The sequence below is a fragment of the Cibotium barometz genome, chromosome 16 (assembly GCF_041138505.1).
Source record: "Cibotium barometz isolate CiBa-2024 chromosome 16, ASM4113850v1, whole genome shotgun sequence".
NCBI classification, from domain to species: Eukaryota; Viridiplantae; Streptophyta; class Polypodiopsida; order Cyatheales; family Cibotiaceae; genus Cibotium; species Cibotium barometz.
Window position 1 is genome coordinate 9,751,446 of NC_141061.1, and position 20,489 is coordinate 9,771,934.

Consider the following 20,489-nt stretch of genomic DNA (forward strand, 5'->3'; position numbering starts at 1 on the left):
GCACAATAAAGGGGGCCAAACCCTAATTAATGCACCTAAGGTAGACGGGCTGGCCGCTTGCGCAACACAGAAGGGACTGAGCCCTTGCGCTTGAGGTAGACAGGTGGTCGGCCTAAGGCACCTTGCGCTTAAGGAGAAGACGGCTAGGCCAAGCCCAATGGACGGGGCTGGCCGACTCTGGAAGGCAAGCATGCGCTTGGAGAAGAAGGGAGGCCAAGTGCGCTTGAAGTAGCCGGGCTGGCCGTCTGGAGCCGACGATGGAGAGTTCGGCATCACGAGCTTAACAGGCTGACTGGCGGGTGATGAGGAGGTGCCTTGCATGGGCAAGCTTGGCACCTTGTGTGCCCCATGGAGAGGGCCACATGGCTGTTTAGTGCCAAGGAGATGGCAAGCCTCTCAACCCAAGGGGCCGGTGCGTGTGCACGGAGGAGACCCACAATGAGGTCGCGCGTGGTGAGACGGATTGATGGTAGGCATAGGCCGTGCACCACAGGCAGCCGACCTTGGAAGGTTAAGGTTGCATGGCTGGGTGCTAGCCCCACATGGTGGGGCACGGACCATGGAGCAAGCGCATAGCCTTGACGGAGCTATGTGCGGAGGTAGTCATGGAGTTGGCTGCCAGTGTGCTAGGCCATGGAGAGGCAAGCCGCATTTCGTAGAAGGCGGTCGGTCATGTGTTATGGGTGGACCTTGTAAGGCCGCCGTGCCATGGATCGGGTCGAGTCACAAAGGCTGATGGTGTGTCAGCAGGGGGAGGCCGCATGGCTCAATGAGGCAGTGTCTTGGAGCCAACCAACATACACATGGACAAGGTACCATAATGGCGGACCTTGGCCACACTACTAAGGGGGATGCTCATGAAGAGAGCAAGCACACACCTAGGAAGGCCACCCATGGTAGACTGAGAGAGAGAGAAAGAAACGTGTGTGTGCATGTGGGAGGTCTCCATGCTCTCAAGCTAAAATGAGGAGAGAGAAGGTGGGGAACCATAGCAAGTAGAGGAGACATTGTGTGTGGGTAGAAGAAGAAGGAAAGAAGAGAGCGGGCAATATGGCTGCGCTATGTGTGTACATGCAAAATAGGAAAGAGAGAGAAAGAGATTTGATCACTTTGACATGGTGCATACTTAAAAGTAAAAGCATGAGAGTGTGAGAGAATGTATTAGATTGTGTGCATTATTCTTGTGTTTGTGTTTCAGGAGGAGGAAGAGAAAGAAAGAAGAAGAAGAAGAGAGTTCACGAGAAGTGAGTAGAGAGAGAGAAGAAGAAGAGAGTTCACGAGAATAGTGAGTAGAGAGAGAGAAGAAAGAAAGAAAGAGTTTTGAAGTGTGAAAGAGAGAGAGTGAAGAGTGGAGTGAAGTGAAGATTAGCCAAGTGTTGAATGCAGTGATGCTGTTGGCAGATTGACTGAAACGTGGAAGTGTTGGAAATATTGTTTCTTTTTCATTAAATTCTTGGAAACAATTTACACAAAACCATTTTGACATTAAATTTCTTTATTCAGTTTAGAATGGTGAAGTTGTGTCTTGATGATCTGTTGGGTCGTAGTAGTTTGTTCTTTTCCATTTGTGTGTCTGTGTGGGTGTGTGTAAATAAAACATTGTAAATTATTTCATAAAGATGTCTTTTCGGTGTGTGTTTCTAGGATTTAGACTGTGTGTGGTTGTTATTTAGGACGCATTCACTGTTTTAGTGGGTATTTAGTGCGTTGGACTAGAGAGTAGGAAGGCCAATCAGGAACTCATACAAATGGATGTAAAGATTGCATTTCTACATGGTGATCTGCATGAAGACATATATATGCAACAGCTAGAGATCTTTGTCACAGAAGGAAAAGAGAAAATGGTGTGTAAACTCAATAAGAGTTTGTATGGGCTAAAACACGTGCCACATGAATGGTATCATAAAGTTTGATGCATTCATGCAGTCTAAAGGTTATGTAAGAAGCCAAGAAGATCACTGCTTATACACTAAGAAGGCAACAGATGACAGTCTTCTATTGTTGGTGTTATATGTTGACGATATGCTAATTATGGAAAAGGATGTTCAAGCTTTGAACATGTTGAAGCAAAACTTACAAAGCACGTTTGACACGAAGGATCTTGGTGATGCTAATCATATTCTTGGCATGCGTATACACAAGGACAGAGAACAAGGTCTTCTTTATCTGTCATAATCAGAATATGTTACTAAAATCTCGTAACATTTCAATATGGAGGGGGGGGGAAGCCCTTAATGTGCCATTGCCTCCACATGTTAAACTTAGTGCAAATGATTACCCTACATCTGATGAGGAAAAGGCTAAAATGGCCAAGATTTCTTATTCATCTGCTGTGGGATGCTTGATATATGCTATGGTTGCTACATGTCCTGACATAGCATTTGCAGTGGGAGTAGTTAGTAGATACGTTGCATATCCTGGCAAAAAGCATTGGTGGGAAGCAGTGAAAGGTATTATGAGGTATCTCAAAGGCACAAAGGATTTGTGCATCTGCTTTGGGAAGCAGAAGGCATCTGTCATTGGTTTTACAGATGCAGACTATGCTGTCATCCTGATTGCAGGAAGTCTACTTCAGGATATGTATTCACGTTCATAGGGGAGCAGTTTCTTGAGTTTCCAAGCTGCAAGATTGTGTTGTAGTGTCTACCACAGAGGCTGAGTATGTGACAGCTACTAAGGCATGCAAAGAGGCTTTATGGCTTTCATGTTTGGTGGGAGAGCTTGGTCTTGTAGAGATGTGATAGTCAGAGTGCTATTATGCTTGCAACACGAAACCCCATTTTTCATGTGAAAATGGGGTTTCGTGTTGTAGAGACTCCTGTTCTCCAATGTGATAGTCAGAGTGCTATTATGCTTGCAATACGAAACCCCATTTTTCATGTTGTAGTGTCTACCACAGAGGCTGAGTATGTGACAGCTACTAAGGCATGCAAAGAGGCTTTATGGCTTTCACGTTTGGTGGGAGAGCTTGGTGTTGTAGAGACTCCTGTTCTCCAATGTGATAGTCAGAGTGCTATTATGCTTGCAACACGAAACCCCATTTTTCATGTGAAAATGGAAACATATTCAAGTGAGGTATAACTTCATCAGGGAGGAACTTGACAACAAAAGCATTGAGCTTGTCAAGGTACACATGGATGATAATCCTACAGATCTTCTCACGAAGAGTCTACCAACAGAGAGGTTTGCACATTGCCGACACATGATAGATAGTACGTGTACATCAGCTTTGTACAGATGTAGACATAGCTGATTCATTTCCTCAACCTTAAGGCACATTGTCTTTAGGTGGGAGGTTGTTGGGAATAAAGGCCAAGTGCCTGGTCAAGGTGTGAACACACCTTATAAAAAAGATAAAACCCTAAGTGTACATAATTATTAAAAAGAAGGCCCATAATGAATTGAGGTACGTGCACTCATCGTACAAGCGTCCAATATCTCTCTCTCACTCTCTCTACTCGTCGCGCCTCTCTCTGTCTCTTCTATGCCTGCATTAGTAACTACCCACGACTCTCTCCTGCAGATGCATCCTCTCACACAACCCTCACACTGTGAATGAAAGCCTTGCCATCTATTTAATATTGATGCTTTTCTTCACTCGCAAGAAATGAGCTCTATTTAGTATTGATACTTTTCTTCAAAAATAAGCTTGTTTGCTAAATCTACAGGAATAGTCCAAATTCCATCATGTCCAAATTCTTACTTAGGCAAGCCAAAAATAAAATCATTGGTAATACTCTCCCAAGGTGTATTCGGAATGGATAATGGTTGCAACAAACCTACTTGCTTGTGTCAACCAAACTTAACCTTTTGGCAAGTTAAACACTCTGAAACATACTTCTCAATATCCTTGTGCATACTCGATCAAAAAAAGTGATTCTCCATGGCCCGAGCGTGGCTTTCTTCCATAACGTTGTTCCAAAGCTCGTTTGCCATGCATAACCTATTTTGCATTAAAAGGAATCACCATTCTGCAACTTACCCCATATGAGTTGGACGTCTTCATTAGTAGTATATAAATCCTTCATGGCAGTTAAATTTATGTGATCAGCAGTAAAAATTGCATGAATTTAAGGTAAAGCATCTACCACCTTATTATTCTTGCGCATATTAGTGAAATGAAATTGAGCCAAATAATTAGCCCATCTCAAATGCTTTTCAGAAATTTTTGGTTGAGTTAGAAAATAGCTAAGACTTCTGTTATCAGTGCGAATAATAAATTCAGCTCCCATCAAATAGTGCTTCATATCTTTAAAGCATTAACTACTACCATAAGCTCTTTCTCATAAGTTGGTGCCATCTTCTCCTCGGCTCCCTGGAGTCTTCTACTTTCGTAGGCAATCGAATGTCCTTCTTCCAATGCAATCTCTTGATGCATCACACTGCACATCAAAAGGCTTTGAAAGATCAGGAATTGGTAACACTAGTTCCCTACTAATATAGAATTTGAGGGATTCAAAGGCTTCCTTTTCAATCCGAGTCCACATAAACTACATGTTCTTCTCACTCAAATCACAAAGAGGGCCTACAACCACGGCAAACCATTTGACAAAACGTCAATAATATAAACACAGTCTGAGGAAACTCCGTACATCTTGCCATTCCAAAATAGCCTTAATCTTTTCTGGATCCATCCAAACCCCATCCTTGGACACTATGTGACCCAAGTAATGAATCTTTGACTTGATGAACTCACTCTCCTTGGCCATCAATAAATAGCTTGTGCTTATGGAGTTCTTGGTGGAAAACAATCTCAAGATGCTTCTTGTGTTCTTCTTCATCTTTAGAATATACGACGATATCATCTAAGAAAGTTGCTAATGAACAAAATACGATTCATCATTCTGTTGAAAGTTGTGGATGCATTCGTAAGGCCAAAGGGCATTACCAAAAATTCATAAAGTTTGAAAGTGGTTCTGAATGCAGTTTTGAGGATGTCTTCAGGTACAATGCTTACTTGATGATATCCACTTATAAGATCGATCCTGCTAAACATGCTAGCTCCGTCCACTCGGTCCTATATGTCATCAATTCTGGGAATTAGAAATTGATTTTTCACTATGATCTTATTTAAAGCCATGTAATCTATGCACATGCGCCAAGAGTCATCTTTCTTCTCGACTAGAAGAAGAACTAGAGAACAGAAAGGTGAAGAGCTGGGTCTAATCGATCCCTTCTCCAACAATTCATTAACTTCCTTTGAATCTCTTCCCTATTGAGAAGGACTCGCTATATAAGGAGGTCAGTTTGGATGTGAGCTCCCCAAAATCGAATCTATTCAAAAAAATATGCATACAATGCGATAAATCCTCTTCTTTCTTCATCAAGTGCAAGAACTCGTTCTTTAATGTTACACTCATGAGTATCTCGTACAAAAATCAAATACGCAGCAACAGACTATTTCATTACCTTTGAAATTTGTACATGACTAATCAGAGGAATGGAATTGACTTCGACTCCTACATCAAATGTGATATTCTTTCCTTTGTAAGGAAATCTAAACTTATTCCTAGTCCAATCTATGGTGGGATCAATTTTCTTATGCCAAGGTATACCAAGAATCACATCATAATGTCCCATCTCACTATTACAAAATCCCCAATTTCTAGGTGAAGTTTCCCATTGATGGGAGTGACTTGTGCAGACAAGCCTTCAAAAGTAGCATTTGCAATAATAGGAGCTCCGAGTCATTCCGGTGGAAAGTTCAATGCTTAAACTACTCAAGGATAAATGTAGTGGTGAGTAGCTCGATCATCAACATGGATTAGTACAAATTGGTACCAACTTTTCCCTGATTTTTGAAGAGTTGTCTATGTTGCGGTGGTGTATCATCAAGTGGAGGAAGTCCCTCAAGAACAGCATTATTTTGTGGAATTTTTGGGGATTGAGTTGGAGGTCAAGGTCTCTTAGGACAATTCACCGCTATATGTCCCTTTTCTAAGCATTCAAAACACATTTCCTCTTTAGTATACTCTTGTAGTTTCCTGTAGGAAAGTTTGCACAGAGGTAAAGAAGGTAAATTCTTCTCTTTTGGTCTAGATTCCACATTCTCTGCTCTCTTGAACCCTCCAAATTTTCTTCCGTAGTAGAGGATGATCTCTAGAGTCATCCTTATTCTTCTTTACCAATCCATGGCATATGAATAGCTTCATCTTGTTTGTCTTGAGTTTCTTCCAAGGTTGTAGGATCCGTCATGTTGACCGCATTCTCAAGGCTTTTAGGTGTAGCCCACTGACAAATTTCCTCATCTCCATCAAAGAAGATATATTGTTGAAAGAAGTAAACTTTAAAGGACATTCCTCATCTCCATCGCAAAAAATCTTCAAGAAGTAAACAAATTCCCTCATCTCCATCGATGTGTAGCTTTCAACATTCTTACCTTCTTTCTGCCGCAAACCATCTCACTCTTTTTGCACATCCACTTCAAATGTAGAAGAAACTTCTTGTTTAACAAAAGTTTGAATTCAATCCATGTTTTGGGTGTTGTTCCTTCCTCGACCACCAATTAGTTACCGCATTGTGTAGGTGTATTCATACAATACTAATCGTTGAAGTTTTGGAAAAAATTTCTTCGCCAAAAGTTACATCAAATTGCTTAATAAAAGCAAGGGCCTTTTGTGTATCTCCTTTCCCATCATAGAAGTCTTCAAACTTGACACTCTTTTCTCCGGATTTAAATTCAACCGAGCTTGAAGTTTAAGTTAGTTTGTCGTTATGATTTATAAGTTTTGTCCTCCCTCCATGAGTTCTTTGTTTGGATTGAGCAAGATTACTGGAAGAGACTACGTCCGAAACAGTAGGCTTCATAGATGGGACTTTACTTCTTCCTTCAACAAAAAGTGGTCTTCCCATAGAGGCCTTTGTCCCTTGAATCACCATTAGCCCTTTCACTTGAAGATAAGCTTTCGTCGCCACTTCAATACCATCAACTTTGGTCTCACTTTGCTTGAGAAAATCTTCAACAAGTTATTCTTCTGCCAATGCTCTCTCTCTTTCTTCTCTCCACTCCTTGAACTTAGGGTCTCGTTAGAGAAGTTGAAACTTTTGGAGTTCAACATAACCCCTTGAAGATAATGAAAGGTGGGATGCAACCTTCTTTTTTTTATTGTGGTTTGGAATTCTCCTTCGACTGCTCATTCCCCCATTTATCTACCATGGCAAAATAGAAGAAAAACTAACGCTCCAAGGAAATATTTCTTAAAGAAAGTTTGGCTCTGTTACCAATGTAATCGAAGGGTTCCACAAAACATGATAATACTTCCTCCACAACAACACTTGAATCAAGAAGATAGAGAGAGAAAGAGTGGTTGTGTGAGAGGGGCTGGGAAAGATTTACGAAAGACACCACTGAGCGGAAATAGGTCCCGTCCACGAGTCCATATTGAGCCATAATCTTTATACAAACATGAAAACAAACAAATAATTGGTTGTGGAGTCCTCAATATCCCTTGGGACTGTTTGTAGCCAAGTGTGCCTTGGGTCTCTACCACATAGATCTGTCACCAGCAAGCTTTTCCCGTCAAGAACTCCCCAATTGGTTGATATGAATAAGTATCTACTACTGTCCACAAATTCACAAAAGAATAATTCGCAATTGTGAAGTCTTCAATATCCCCTAGGACTGTTGTCTATAGCCCAACGTGCCTTGGGTCTTTGCCACAGAATATAATTTGTAAAAGCATAATTCGCAGTCGTGGAGTCTTCAATATCCCATGGGACTGTCTGTAACCTAGTGTGCCTTGGGTCTCTGCCACATAGATCTCTCACCGAGCAAGATTTTCCCGTCAAGAACTCCCCAATTGGTTGATATGAATCCAAGTATCTACTGTCCCCAAACAAGTGAGCACTTGTGCTTCTTGGCTATCTTCTTCTTGTGTTCACCTAGAAAAAACTCCTCTTCTCCAATCTCCAATGTGCACCCTCTTTCTCTATATAAGCAGCCCACATCTGCTTTCTTTTAGCACCCCCTTAATGCTTTTCTTTTGTGCGCCCCAATAAAGCAACCCTCACTCTTTTCTATGTGCACCAATTTATTTATGATAGGGCTCAAGCACCTAATGTTGACCAACCTGGTTAGAATCCTCCTATGCCACCACAAGATGTTATTGAGGAACAACAGGCTCAACCAGTCATCAGAAGGTCTACAAGAGTTTCAAGGCCTCCTAACAAATTTGTTCCTTCCTTGGATTATGTCATGTTGACATATTGCGGAGAGCCCTCCTGCTATAAAGAGGCTATGTTGCAAGATGACAAAGTCAAGTGGGAGAAAGCTATGCAATCAAAGATGGACTCGCTGCATAAAAATCTTACATGGTATTTGGTGTCTTTGCCAAGTGGGATGCTAAGATTATATGTGCTAATCATTAAGTTTATGCTTGGCAATTGGATAACATTGCAGGTCAAAGCACATGGGTATGTAAATGGAAAACTCACGCCAGAATCTAGGATCCAATTCTGCACATAACCCTCATCCTGTGCAATCAAAGCATCTGGAGTGAGATTTGCAGTGAAGATAAGAACATCTGAGGGAGCTGCTGTTACCTCTGCATGAATCACTACTGTTGGTTTGGGAGACTCAACCACGTTGATCTCCTCAACCTTTACAGTACTCTTGCCTTTGTCAAACTTGTCCTTTTGCATGCTTTGTTTTTCCCTCAAGAAAATGTGACAATCCTTTTTATAATGGCCCTTCTTATGGCAATGGTATTACTCGACATTTCTGACACTTCGCTCTCTGTTAGATTTCCTGTCCTTGCTCTGACTACAAGCATTCTGCTCTTCTGTTCTTGGACTCGTCACACGACCTCTTTGCTTCTATGAACTGCCAGCCATATATGCATGCCCATGACTAGCACTATCAAGAGATTTACATCGAATCTCTTCAGTAAGAAATGCATTTGTGACGTCATTGAACACTAACTTGCCATTCGGAGCTAAATTGCTAATGGCTGTGCAAAAGATGTCCCATGAACTGGCTAGAGAGCATAACAAGAAAATAGACTTTAGTTTGTCATCAAACTCGCTAAAGCCTTGAGCTGTCAAACTGACTGAACAGTGAGTTAAACTCATTTAAGTGTCCAGAAACTGTGCTATCTTCTTTCATGCAAAAACATTGCTTTAATGGAATCCTCGAAATTGATTCCCTGCGCAGAAAGATGTGTGAAAATCGTATTGAATTGATTAAGTTTGTCAGGGTATAGCATTTACTCCTTTTATTTGCAGCGAATTTAATGTGAAAGAAGAGAGAAGAGAATTCTCTAATCACAATACTAGAGAAGGAGAGAATGAAATTGAAGAGAAATATAGTTACAAAATTATCGTTGTGTAGATAGCATATAACACTTCTAATCACACAATTTGCAACACCATAGTCATATGCACACACAATCCATAAATCAAACACACAAAAACACCATTGAGGACCGGATTTACTTGGAGCCGGTCCCCCCTCCAAAGAGGCTTTGCATTATTTCTTCCTCCCAAAAGGAAGAGATCATTACAATGCACTTTTGTACTTACACCAAAGACATTTAGCAACATGGATATGGAAAATCACATGTGCTAGCTTGGGGCCTTGTGTTACATTTTCCTCTTCTCAAAGCTTCAATGGCTACTTGAGCCACGAATTCTTACGGAGAAAAGGAGAGGATTTATGAGGCTTGGGCTTGGAACATGAGCTGAAAGTGTTCCATAGACTGTATACTTAGCTATACTTGGTTGTACATTTTTATAAGCTTATGGCTAGCATAGGAGTGCTTAAGCTTGAGAGCTTGTTGAGAGCTTTCACTTGTGCTTTTCCACACTCAATTAGCCTTCAATTAGCCTTCAAAATGAGCAAGATATCCCTCTTTAAAGAACTCGAGTTGAGGAGGTTAAGCTTGGCGGCCAAATTTAGCATCCATATGGCCTAGAGAGAGGTGGAAGCTAGGTGTCAAGGGAGGGAGGTGCCCCCTTTCGACTTTTGATAAATATTGCCCACACGAGCCCCCTTTGGATGCCGCCCCTGTAAGCTGTAATTTAGTCGTTTTAGATCCCTCGAAGCCCCATTTTTGCTCCATAAAATTTTGGCAAGATCCTAGGAAAATCTTTCATGCACTTTTGAAGTGGAATTCACCTTTTGGCACTTCTCTTGCCTTGAATCCACTTTCATACATGCCGCTTTGTCCGTCCATGCATGCTTTTATGTGCTAAAAGCTTGATAAACCTTCTTTGGTGTAACCTTTGTACAATCCTTTGGAGGCATAATGAAGCATGCTATTAAGCCGTTGTGCTTCATTGGAATCCCTTACAGAGATTCCCCTTTTCATAGATTATACCTTCATTGTGCCTTCTTCATTTTGACTAAGGCATAATCATTAGCATATAATCCCCAACTCTTTTTCCTGGCATCTTCCCCTCTTAAATGGCCAATTTAAGATAAGGAAAATCATTTAGGAAAGTCAAAAAATTATGACATTACCTCTCTCTTGAAAATCATAGTCATCCTCGACTATGGTGTAGAGAGATAAGGCCTTACTAAGTCCATTTTCCTTTTGGACAGAGGATCCCTTTTAGCCCTTAGACATCCTTCCAGAGTGGGCGACTAGTCCACTTGGCACTTGGGAGCCAACTGGCTACCGCAAGTATGTTCATATAGCCACATGTCATCATTCCAGAGTAGAGGGCAAGTCTACTTGGCACTTGGGAGAAACTTTCTACCGCCGCAAGTATGTCTTTTATGTTTGAAATGTTTGAAATGTGTATGCATACTATGAGTCAAAACACCTTGTTCAGTAAAATAACATTCATGTACATGCTTGCTTACTCTAAAGAGTCATTGTAAGCCTTAACAAGGGCAAACTATCCTTCAATTGGATCCCTTGCATCCACCTAGCATCTTTAAAGGATAATTTTTAAACTTAACAAGATACCTTCTAATAATCTTACCATTCCTTAGGATCTTGTCTTCATGTCGTAGTAAGATGCTTTTCGGTTGAAGGATTTCTTCTTGATCTTCGAATTCTGGAGGGTCTTCTTCAATAGGCTCACTTGGGGGTAGTCCTTTGTAAGGTTTCAATAGGCTTACATGAAAAGCATTGTGTATAAGCCAACTTTTGGGTAACTTAAGTTGATAAGCTGTCTCATTTATGGGCTTAAGGACTTGGAAAGGGCCATAATATCTTTTAGCCAACTTTGCATAATACTTTTGTTGGCCCATAGGTTGCCCTTAACTATTTTTACCTGACGTAAACCTTAGATGAGCCTTTGGGAATTTAAGTAGAAGCCAATCATTTTCTTTGAAGATCAAAGCTTTTCTATGCTTATTTGTAGCAGCCTTTTGCCTTTGTTATGCAATTTATATAGCTTGCTTGATCTTTTGGAAGGAGTCCTTCAAATCACGACTATATTCATCTGCTGCAAAAATCTTATCATGTGTCTTTAATATCAATGGGCATTTTGGTCTTCCTTCTATCACCTCAAAAGGTGTATTACCTGTAGAGGTATGGATAGTATTATTATAAGCATATTCCACCAAAGGTAGATACCTTTCCCATTGATCTTTTTGATCTACATCCATAACATAGGCTTTTAGTAGATCAAGTATCGTTGAATTAACAATTTCACTTTGGCCATCCGTTTGAGGATGATATGCCAAAGAGAAATTGAGTCTAGTGCCAAGATTCTCAAATAGACCCTTCCAAAAATTACTGGTCATTCTAGGGTCTATATCTGACACTATTGAAGTAGGTAAGCCATGATACTTAAACACTTGTGATATGAAGAGGGTTGCCATATGATGTGCCTTAATAGTCTTTTTGACAGGTATAAAATGAGCTTGTTTACTAAACCTGTCTACTATTGTCCAAATTCCCGTGTTACCATGGATAGACTTAGGTAATCCAAAGATAAAATCCATGGATATACTCTCCCATCGTGAATTTGGAATGGGCAAAGGTTGTAGTAAACCTACTTGTTTCCCTCTATCATACTTTGTCTTTTGGCATACAATGCATTTTGACACATACTCATTTATGTCCATTTTCATTGTAGGCCAATAAAAGTACGTTTTCATGGCTTTCAAGGTAGCTTGGCAAAATCAAGACAGGTTGTGTAGTGAGTTTTTGTTTCAAAGTTTCAAAGGCTTCCTTTTCTTTTGAGGTCCATACATACTTAATATGTTTCTTTGTTAAGTCATGCAATGGACCAGCTATAAAGGAAAATTTCTCTATAAAACATCTATAATATGCACACATTCCAATGAAACTTCTTAATTCATGTAGATTCTTTGGTTCAAGCCACCCATTAATTACTTCCAACTTTTCAGGGTCCATTTGGATCCCATCTTTGGAAATTATGTAACCTAAATATCTAATCTCCTTTAAAAAGAACTCACTTTTCTTTTGATTAATAAAAAGTTTATTCTCTCTCAAAACTTGAAATATTACCTGGAGGTGCTCCTTGTGTTCTTCCAAGGATTTGGAATAGATGATAATGTTATTAAAGAACACACCAGTAAATCTAAAGGACATCTTTGGAATATCTTCATGCACAATTCTAATTTGATGATAGCCACTTTTAAGGTCTATTCTACTAAAATAAGTAGAACCTTGTAGCTTATCAAACAAATCATCAATACGTGGCACTGGAAACCTATTCTTAACCGCCGTGATCCTATTAAGTGCACGATAGTCCACACACATGCGGTATGTACCATCCTTCTTTTGCACTAATAAGACTGGTGAGCAAAAAGGAGATGAGCTAGGCCTTACCATGCCTTTCTCAACTAGCTTATTTACTTGCTTTAGAATCTCCTCTTGTTGAGCCTGAGAGACTCTATAAGGAGGTCTATTAGGTGGAGAACTCCCTGGAAAGAGCTCTATAAAATGATCATCATCCCCTCTTTTTGGAGGTAACTCACTGGGAATGTCATCTATGGAAATATCTTCATTGCCTTTGAGGAATTGACATAACTCTAATTCCTCCTTAGAGCTTTGGCTCTCACCATAGGAAACACAATCATCATTTACAAGATCTTTGACAAAAATCATATAAACAAAGATAGAACTTTTCATTGATTTATCTAAAGATTGACTATTTTTACAAGGGGTATAGTACGCCCTTCTTCACAAGCTTGTATTTACAAATCTTTTTCCCGACATTTGAAAGTGATTTTCCTTTTGGGAAACTTCATGGAAACATCCATGTGATCAAACCATGGTGCTCCAAGCAATACATCTTCTCTCTTGAGAGGGGAAATATAGAAATCTTCCTTATCCACATAACCTTGGATGTGGAGCCTTAGTTTTCCAATGAGAGGAGTCACTGGAGCTTCTTGCCCTTTGAAAGGCCCATCCACATCCACCGTTTTCCCCATCTCGTGAGGGTGGATTGCTAGCTTTGTGGCCAACTCAGTGGTGGATATGAAATTGTGAGTTGAGCCAGGATCAAAGAGAATGAGAGCATCATGCTCTCTTACTTTTCCCCAAGCATAGGAAAGTGGGGATCCTTTGTAATGGCCATTCTCTTTTTGAGCTTCAATCATTGTAGCTCTAGGAAGGTCACTGCTGCGAGTGTTTCTCTTGGGGCAAGTGCTATAGACATGGCCTTGCTCCCCACATTTGAAACACTTATTTTCCCTCCTAAACTTTTCAAGTTCTTCGGGAGAGAGACGATTTTTACCTTGATAGACGCCCTTGGTTTTGGCTTGATTTGAAGTCTTGAAGAAGCCGGGCGCATTGCAATTTCTTGTTTTCCTATCACTACGTTCTTTACTTTCATTGGCCCGATAGTTCCTCTTATCACGGTGTTGGAAGTTGATTTTCGAGGCAACTATTGCATGGTGGGGACGACCTCCGAAATAGTTTTGGGCAATTGAGCATTGATATACTCACTCATCTCCTCTGGCAAGCCCACACAAAATTGTTGCTTTTGCTCAGTAAAGTCTATTCTTTTATAGACAGTGTGGCTTTGAGATGTAAGTCCCAAAACATGTCTACATACTTTTGAATAGACTCATTGGGTGCCATCTTCAAGCTTCGCCAGGCAGTGAATACTTTGTCTTCGGCATTGGTAGCTAAGAATTGCTTCATGATGGCAATTCTCATAGCTTTCCAAGTCTTAGGGGCTTCTCCATTTGAGTGTAAGCTCGTCCACCATTGACATGCCGATTTTTGGAAATGCATGGAGACATGACATAGCTTAGAGGACTCAGTAAAGCCCTCATCTCCAAAGGTAGCGTCAAATAGTTGTATGAAGGCCAAGACTTTTTCAGTGGCCTCAAAAGCACCATCATAAGTTAAGAAGGTAATATTCTTACCTCCTTCCTTGAACTTCTTGAGCTTATTGGAGCGCTTCCAAGCAGCATGGCTCCTTCTATGTCCTCTCCTTCATAGCTCACCAATGGAGCTAGAGGAATGGCCGCTGCTTTCAGATGAGGATGAAGAGGAAAGAGAAGATGGTGATCTCTTCTTTCTCCTCTTTTGTCTCCTAGCCTTTTCTTCGATGAGAAGAAGTATTGAAAGTGTGGTACAATTATGTTTTGTCTAATCATTGTGTTATCAAATTTGGGATTACAAAATACCGCACCAGCTCACCCACCTGGTGCAACAAGAGCGCATGCAGTGGCTTTTCAAACATGAGGAGACCAATCGGCATTTTTTGGTTGTGCATTTTTGGGAGCACAAGACAAACTTTATGACCATAGAGGTTGCCACTACTACAAGGATTACTGGATTCAAGGCTCCATTGATTTCATTTTTGGAGATGGCCTCTCCCTCTGTGAGGTTAGAAGATTGTTATCCATTAGTTTTGCTACAATTCCCACACTGTGGACTATGACATCATGAGCTTATGCAAGTGGGGCGGAGCATACATAGCTAGGTGCGGTGGTGGGGAGCCCCTAAGGAGAGGGCCTCCTTCCTCCCACCAGATATGTAGATCCTCATCTGCAGAAGCTCATGATGTGTTGAACAACATAGGGAAACATAAGAGAAAGGAGGCCTCTTTCCCACCTGGGAAACATAAGAGAAAGGAGGCCTCTTTCCCACCTGGGAAACATAAGAGAAAGGAGGCCTCTTTCCCACCTGGGAAACATAAGAGAAAGGAGGCCTCTTTCCCACCTCTTTCCCACCTGGGAAAGAGGCCTCTTTCCCACCTGGGAAAACGCCCAAAACTTCTTGTGAATCTCTCATCTAGAACTAAAGTAGGAGATAATCTTATTAAATTCATGACCTTGATATCAAATAATGTATTGAGGATTGTTACCTAAGCTTAGTAAATCTTAGCACACCAGATAGCCATTAAAAGTATGTATTATGTGTGGGTGTATGCATATAAAGAGAGAAAGATCAGAGAGGTCTTTTGAACAAATCTAAATCAATAAAATTTAAGGTACACACAGTAGAGAGAGTAGTAGGAAAACACAACTAGTATACCCAATTCTATGGGTACAAAAAGCCCTTGATTCTTAGTTCTTGGCACGTGCATTTTTCCCTTTGAAGGGGTAATGGGTAATCTTCATGAATGTTTGCTGTTTTCTAAGCTTCTTGGTTCAAATTTCAAAGTGCTTTTATCTTACTAGGTCAATGTCTAGATCTCGTTGAAAGTATGCAATAGATCCTCAGTAGTTTTTGAAGTACAAACACACTTGTTTTTTATTTTTATTTTTTTGGAACTTTTGAAACCTCTACACTCACATAGGAAAATATTTCTTAGTCAATAGTATGAAGTACCAACAAGTTATAACTTATGTCTCTTTTTAGTGCTCATCTCTTTTTTTCAACTTTAACTTGTAAGGACTCAAAAATTGATATCACTTAGGTTTTCCTAGCTTAAGGATTTGGAGACTATCCCTAATGTATAAACTACACAAGAAGTTTTATTTTCCAAATTCCCACTCGAATTCCCACTTTATGGATTATGACTACATCATGGGCTTTTGCAAGCAAGGCATAGCATACCTAGCTAGGTGTAGTGGAAGGTAGGGGTTGTCGATCTCAATAGGGGGGGGTTGATAGCCTTGTCCCCCATTGCACCTAGCCAGGTATACTGAGCCGCATCTATAGAAGCTCATGATGTTGAACACTAAAGGTAAACATAAGAGAAAAGGGTCCACTTTCCCACATGGGAAAATAGTAAATATGTGTTATGTACCCCCTCAAAAAAAAATCCCTTCCTTTACACTCACTTGATACCAATATTGCTTCTTAAAACAAACCATCGAGAAGTAATTTCTATAGTGTTATTTCCTTTGAGCTTGGTGAATGGCCTCCACTATAAATTTCCCTTTGAAATTAGCTAGTGTGATTATCACAAGAAGTTTTAGGCATGTTCCTACTATGATTCCCACATTGCGGATTATGACAGCATCTTGAGCTTCTGCACACAAGGCGGAGCATACCTAGCTAGGTGCGGTGGGGGACCTGACAGGGGGGCAAGGGATTGGGGTTACGGGAGCCCCCTCGTGCCCTTCCCACCTAGCTAGGTATGCAGAGCCTCGAAGGCAAAAACTCATGATGTTGAATACTCTAGGGAAACATAAGGGAAAATACTCTTTCCCACAATGGAAAATACTCTAGGGAAACATAAGGGAAAGGAGGCCTCTTTCCCACAATGGAAAATGCCCAAAACTCATTAAGATAAATTACCAGAGGGGGTGGAAGGAGATAAAGGGTTCTTTATAATAAAAATGGCAATTTGGGTGCATATGACTGACATTTGATGTCCAATAGCAATGAAAATGTTCATGCTAGTCCATCCATCACTATAGAGGTACATGCAAGGTTTCATCCCCATCCGACACCAAATGTTTGAACCCATGCGCCCATATCTGTGAGGGCCATGTTGGGTATCCAGCTTCACTTAACCCCTGACATCCCTCCCACTTGGGACTGACACCAAAGATAGTCTTCCCGCTTTTCCAGTGCTGCCAACCCAAGGGGGTCTCAAAACTTTCCTGGATCCTTTGAACTCCCGATCATCCTTGACCTCCTTTTTGATAAAGAAACTTCCTCTATAAATCAAAGTCATCAAACTTCCTCTATAAATCAAAGTCATCAAACTAGGATCATACTCAACCTCTAGGGCCAACTAGAGGGAGTACTCTACTTCTTACTTCACTAGTTGAATGTTAGCCCATGTTATCGGTCTCATCACTCGAGTGCTACATTCTTTCTCAACAAAGAAGAAGATAGTGACCTATCTATACATAACTCTCATTCCCAATTTTTCTCGCTCCGTATTATAATACTAATCCTCACATACTTAAACTTAACAGAAAAAGAAAATATTCATTCAACTTCTGGTGGCCATCATCCATTCGAAAGCCTCCTATCCACTGAACCATTCCATGAATGTCCTTCCCGAGGTAGTACTAACTATCTACTACAAACCGAGTCCAAACAAGGGAAGACAATCTCAAACAAGGAAAGTAGCAAGTAGACTATTGCATAACCTTATTAAGGAACATTCATCTGGAAGTTCTTGCTAGTTAATTAATCAATTTTTATTACTTTTTTTTATATTTATACTATTTATAGGTATCTAGTTCTCTTAATTGGGCACGCAGTCACATTTACTTCTCTTGGTTATCCTATCTCATCAAGTCTCAGATAACCAGTCTTCTCTATCCTTAGATGGTAGCGCCTTTACACAATTTCTAGAATTACTTAACTTAGTTTGGGAAAGTCTTTAAAGTCTACTTTATGTTCCTTTTAGTTTACCCGAGAAGTCAGGACGTGCGAGATAGCCCATAGATTCCTAGCCTTTTCAATGCTCCTTTTTCCCAAACGATTGAAAGAGTTCCTTCATTATTCACAGCTTCCTCCCTTATCCAATCCCTTGGATCATTTAACCTTCTACTTCCGACGGCATCAGGCCTATCCGAACTAGACCGTTTTTTGATGTTTCCATGGGTACTTCCCTCAGCCATAGGACTTACTACCATTCATCTTAATCTAGGGCATGAATACCAAGATCAAAAGAAAACCCCACAGTTATCAATCTTAGCTATAGAAAGGGCCATCCCCCATTGAGTTTTCCAGAGGTAAAACAAACATGGACTTGCCTTACCAAACAATTAAGACAAAGTTACTTCTAATCATATGTTATGCATGGGCTATCCTCGTCGGATCTTCTCATTCTTTTTAATCCTAGTTGAAGCCTTTAGATTACTTGAGTTATGATCCCTTAGTTCCTACTTCTTTTCTATCTTACTCAATCAATTCCTTACATGAAACAAGACGGTTTCATGAAAGTTTTGTCTCATTATTAAACCTAGATTTAGATGTATCTCGATTTTTTGTGGCATCCTTCACTATCCATGGGGCATCTCCATGGAAGCATTTGGGAGTTCTTAGTATAAGCAATCACGAGTACAACTTCCATGAAGCCATTCCCTTGCTCCCCCCCCCATGTAATTGAAAAGCAAACTTGAAAAACAATGCATAAATGCTTGTAGTGGTGGTGAAAACAAGAGTGTTATGGTTCTCCTTTTCCTATTTATGGTCATGCTTTACGAATGCAACTTATTAGACTTCCTTCATTACATTCGCTATAACTACTGCTATACAATTGCAATGGATTTTTTGACATCCTACCTACCATTCATGAGATGCATTATTTTCATGGATTGGAATTATGATTCTTCCTCTTCATTGTGAAAGAGATTTAGATGAAAACTTCGAGTGAGTAAGTGATGCATCATCTTTGTGTGGATATGAAGTGTAAATTCAACTTAGAATGTATGAACTTGAAACTTTAATGTAAAGAATTGCGAAACTTTCTATGAGTGATTATGAAAGATAGTTCCTTTTATATTAAACAACATTTCCATAGAGTTGGATTAAGGACATACCTCTATTACCATGAAGAGGATTAATTTTTATAAGTAGCCAAGAGATTTAGGGATTATGGTGTTTCCAAAAGAGAAGAGGGGAGAAGATTCCTTGGCTTAAACATACTTTGGATGGAAATCTCTAAGCACTTAACTCAACCTCAGTTTAGCTTATCATCCAGAGACTGATGGGCAAACAAAAAAGGTGAATCAAGTAATTGAAGATATGCTAAGATCTTACCATAGTTAACAGCCTCATCTTTGGATTAAGTATCTACCTTTAGTTGAGTTTATTATGCCTCACAGAAGTCTAGGGATGTCTCCATTCAAAGCACTTTATGAGTCAAGATTGTCTAATTCTACTTAGAATGGCAGATCCAAATCTCCCAGTACCCGCACAACCAAGAATACCCTTGAAGAAATGGATCTCCACCAAATTCAAGTAATAAGGAAAAATCTCAAGAGAGCAAGTGATAGAATGAAAAGTTATGCTGATCTCTGCATAGATTCCCTAGAATTTTCAAGAAAGGAGATAAAATTTTTATTAGGATCAAGCCAAAGAGAAGTTCCCTAAAGCTGGAAAAAATTCAAGAAGCTAGTATACAAATATTGTGGTCCCTTTGAAATTCTAAAAAGAATAGGAGAACAAGCTTATGAGCTAGCCTTACCCCTCACCTGCATGTGCACAATGTCTTTCATGTCAGTTTGCCAAAAATGTATGTTGCAGATCCAGTACATATTTTAAATGATGATGATACTATTCTTGTTATCCAAGAGGAGTTCTAGGTGGAGAGCAAATTTTGACTATGAAGAAGCGAAAGCTATGGCATAGGACTATCCGGGAAGTTTTTTCCAATGGAAGGGATACCCCATTGAAGATGCAAATGAATCAATAAAAAATCATTGTGTATAAGCTCGCACAACAATCAATTAAATATTTTGTGATGATCCACAAGATTAAGGAAGTACTCGCAAAGTACAAAAAGTGGAAGCCAATTTCACCTTCAAAAAAGAAATAATCAGGACAAGAAATGGAGTATCATCCTTAGATTTTGCTCCTTTAACCAAAAGAAGATAAAGATACAACAAAGAAAGATATTATTACAACTCAACAACAATGAGTCCATCCATTATATGATCACAAAAGCAAGACTCACAAGCACGATGGTAGATATTAGGTCTTTCATCCAATGGAATAATCCGACATGATAGTGTAACACCTAACTGACTAGCATCCATGAAGTGATCTATCAAATGGACCTCTAAGAGGTAAACCAAAGTTGAAGACAAATCTTCTGGTGAGGTAGAAACTTTGCTAATTAGAAGACTCGCTTAGAAAAGCCCTGATTAAATGTTCTCATCACACAGTAGTATTTGGGACCTAGACCTATAGCCTCAATTACCATGGCCAATTAGCAAAAGTGGTCCCATACGTCAAAGAGTCACCCTAGTTATGTAACAATAGGTCTTCCATTTGGTCTAAGAAATGGAATTTCCTAATTGAGGAAAGAGAAAATGCTCATATCTCTCCACAAAAGCTCTCCTCATAGGTTCACTCGCCTATTGTAGATGACAAATAATTATAGATTAGGGTATGACAAACAGACCTTTAAGATGCTCTTGATCAATGGAGGACAAGATGAAAACCTCACTTATAAAGCTTGCAAGGATACTAAGG